The following is a 3,919-nucleotide window of genomic DNA, read 5'->3' as shown; positions in this document are numbered from 1 at the left end:
TCATGCTTGTATTTGAGCCAGGTACATGCCCACACACGTGCCAAGGTTTCGTTTCTAAAGAATTGGGAGGAAAACCCTGGAATTGAATGCTATCTTCCTGAGATTGACAACTAATCATTATTCAGAAAACAAACAAACACAAAACAGTTTCTTGCCTACTGCCAAAGTGGTTATATAGTAATGGTTTTAGTTTTTCACTTTTAAATTATTTTAGTATTACCTGGCAATATTATTGATAATGCCTAAGAGAATCATTAACTAACATTAAATAAAGTGTAATAGAATAAATAAATTAGTTAATACTGGATTCCATAAACACTTCAAATATATTAACATAAAGTTGTAATAACTGAAGCCACTGTAACAAACTCTCTTTGTAGAGCATCGTCATGCACTGAAGGTTTGTGTGCCACCCCTCCCCACCATTCACCCTATCCCCAATGTGATGTAATTAGGGAGGTAAGTAGGTCCCAATGAGGTGGGGCCTTTGGGAGGTCATGAGATCATGAGAGTGGAGCCCTCAGGAATGGGGCTTTTGCCCCCATAAAAGGGATCCCAGAGAGCTTACTCACCCTCTTCCCATTATTTGAGAATATAGCCGGAAGTCCGCAGCCTGAAACCCAGAAAAGTACCCTCACTAGAAATGAGCCATGCTGGTACCTTGATCTCAGATTTCCAGCCTCAAGAACTGTCAGAAATGAATTTCTGTTGTTTACAGGGCACCCAATTTATAGCACTTTGTCATAGCAGCCCAGACTGACTAAGACAACCATATTTGCTACTCCTTGCTCTGGAACACATGGATGAATCCTGCTGTGACGGAGGCTGCCTTGCTCTGGAACACATGGATGAATCCTGCTGTGACGGAGGCTGAAGCTGCTGTCTAGAGCTGCACAAGTGAGAAGCCACTGACTGCAAATCAATGCCTGGAATTCAGACTGTCTGTCCAGGAGACTTATTACTGGGCATGTGAAACAGATGCTCACTGGGAATTGCAGACATTTAAAGGCAACGGGGAGAGGGAAGGAATAATTTGTATATTTGTGAAACAGATTCCGTAGTGTACTATTAAGTGTCCTGATGTCACTTTTCAAAACTTTGGATCCCAAATGTTGCTGAATTGGTGTTTCAAAGCCTCCGGAGACTCAGTAATTGATCTGTGCCAGGGGTTTCCTTGGGATCACTATTTTTGAGATCACCCTTTTGTTTGGGGGCTTGAAGGGATGTGCTGTGCATTGTTGAATCGATATTGAACTCATTACCCTAATCAGTGTGAGGTTCTTATTTGAGTTTTTTAAAATCGAGCACAGAATCTTGTGATGGACCTCTGTCCTGATTGCCAGTCACCAATCACGTGGTCTGGTCACACTTGGTTTCAGGGCCTCTTAAGGTCCAAGTCTGTGCACAGGTAAACATTCCTCACCTAACCCTAGGGTTTCTCTTGAGGGGCCCCTTGTCTCCTTGCTGATCTGCAAGCAGTTCTTCAACTTCTCATTTTGTTCCCTTAATGTGGGACTGAAATGTGTTTGCTATGAGAGAGCCATTTGTCTCTGATGATACCTTATACATTATCCACAGAGAAAAACAATGAAAGTATTTCGTTACAAAAAAGTGGATATTTGTTGTTTTCACCTGATGTCTAATAACTTTATATTTTAAATGCAATTTTGCTGAAAATTTTTGTTGTATATCTTCAACTACCCTATATGAAAAAAATTATTTGAGAGATACTTCCCCATCATGCTCTCCAAAAGGAATCTCTAGTACCACTCTTATTGTGTATTTGAGATTACCCAAAATGTGCTCTCCGAATTTAGTGATGATCCATCCAGATGTTTGCTAGTGATGGAGAAACAAAGAAAATAGCTAGTCTTGTCATCTAGTCCCCTTAAAATAATCATATCTAAAAAGAACCTTTAATACTTTGTTTTTCTGGTAAGTCAAACTGCTGAGCAGCCCTCGTAAACCAGTATGGACACCTTGAACTAATTAAATCCTAACCTAAAGAAACTATATGCTTGGATGTCTGTACAACCCTATTGAAGATTCAGTTGTTATAATTTGGATTTTTGAAGTACAAAACCCATGGGGGTCCCCCTGGACAATAATAAGTTCAAGGACTTGCTGGCTTTTTCGATGTCAGAGACACTTGGGGCATCTGGAGTCTGTTGATATGTAGGAGGTTGTATCCAGTGCTCATGCCATAATCCACTGATAGTCCTTCCCAAACAGGCACCTTCTCATGATAGCTCTGGGCTACACTAATATCTAGGAGTGGGGTGCCATGAAAGGAGAAAGAAATTCTTGTTCAGAATCCCAGGTGCGCAGACATTTGGAGAATTCACTCAGGTCACCAGCCAACGAGGATCATCACCTTCAACCTGGACAACTGCTAGAAAATTCCTGCAAAACTACGCCATTCCTCTGTGCTAACCATGACACACAGTCACTATTACATTTCTTTCCCCACACTGGGCAGTGAGTCCCTGGAGCAATTCTGTGATCACAACCACCCAGTCTCTTTGAAAGGGTTCACGAGGCTGAGCAGTCCTCCACTGCCTTGTGGATTTATCAGGTATCCATTCAGAATCCCAGCAATGCTTGTTTCTTTTGGACACTTAGCTAGTGGTAAAATTTAAAAAATCCATACCCTCTGCAAGACTTATTACTTTCCCATGGCCTGATATTAAATTAGACTTTTCATGGTTATACAAGGAAAAATAAACTGGTAGACATCCTTATAATTATTTTAGGATTTTTTTTTGAGTAGGGCATTTTTTGAGTGGGTTTAATATTATTTAAAGTCTTTCCAAGTGCTAAAACTTCTTATCCTGCAAGACTAGTTTTTACCATAGCAGGATTAACCTATTTCAGGACAACAGTCCAACAAATGTTTATAGTGTGCTTCTGCCTTGTGAAAAATAAAGACGAGGGTGTTACAGGAAAGTTTACTGTCTATTAAAAACAAAGGATATTAATTAACAAACCCTTGGACATGCACAACGACATGGGCAAAAACACCATTTCTACTGAACTTCCTTACGAGCATCCTCAAACTTCCTATCATGGGCTGTAGATGGGCTAGCCCATGGGCTAACTTCTTCCCAATGCTTCAGGAAACCCTAGCATCCTTAAACGGACTTTTAATAGAGAGAGACTCGGTAAGGGTATAGAAAAATGTCTTTGTAGGTTTTAGATTGAGTCTTGCTTCTCACGTAAACCTTAAGTCACTGATAGATGATTGCAGAGAAATGCATACATTTACGTCCATGAAATTCCCAAGTACTCAGAATATTTATTTTGCCTTGATGGTTTTCTCCGGAGCTGCGCATACTAAGATGGAAACCAGTTGGGAAAATCGTGCTTCAAATATTCTTTGAAATTACTCCTGTGGCAATTTTAGTCAAACAAACTTGCTGGGAAGTCATCTATTTGTAGAACCGACGTGGGGAAAAACCTGCCACATTATATAATTCACTAAGCAGGTTTTGGCTCCCTTTCCGCCAATTCATCTTCAATAGTGCATCGTGCCCTGCATCTAGCAGTACTCATGATCAAGCAATTTAGCACACACACAAAAAGAAAGGCTCCACAACTTGGCATCCCCGTGGACATTAATCTTTGAGACAACCAAATTGGTCCAACTTTTGCCCGAATGTAATAGCAAAACTGTCGCATTTTACCCAAATGAACTTCGGGCCTGTTAGCGAATGAAAAGAGGGACGGGGAGGAGTGGAGTGGAGGAGGTGGAGCTGCTGAGTGGACGGTTTTCAAAGTGGCTCCAGTTTTTAGGGGAGGGGCCGGGATAGTCCGCAGGGCAGGAGAAACGAAGTAGTTAAAAATTGCTACTAGCGAGGGGCCGGAGCGTCGGGATGTGGGTATATAAGCCGGAGGCTCCAGCGCAGAGCTGCTGCGGCTG

The sequence above is a fragment of the Phyllostomus hastatus genome, unplaced genomic scaffold (genome assembly GCF_019186645.2).
Source record: "Phyllostomus hastatus isolate PE091 unplaced genomic scaffold, TTU_PhHast_1.1 phas_contig_86, whole genome shotgun sequence".
Taxonomy (NCBI): domain Eukaryota; kingdom Metazoa; phylum Chordata; class Mammalia; order Chiroptera; family Phyllostomidae; genus Phyllostomus; species Phyllostomus hastatus.
The sequence above is the reverse complement of the archived record's forward strand: the minus strand, read 5'-3'. Positions refer to the sequence as shown.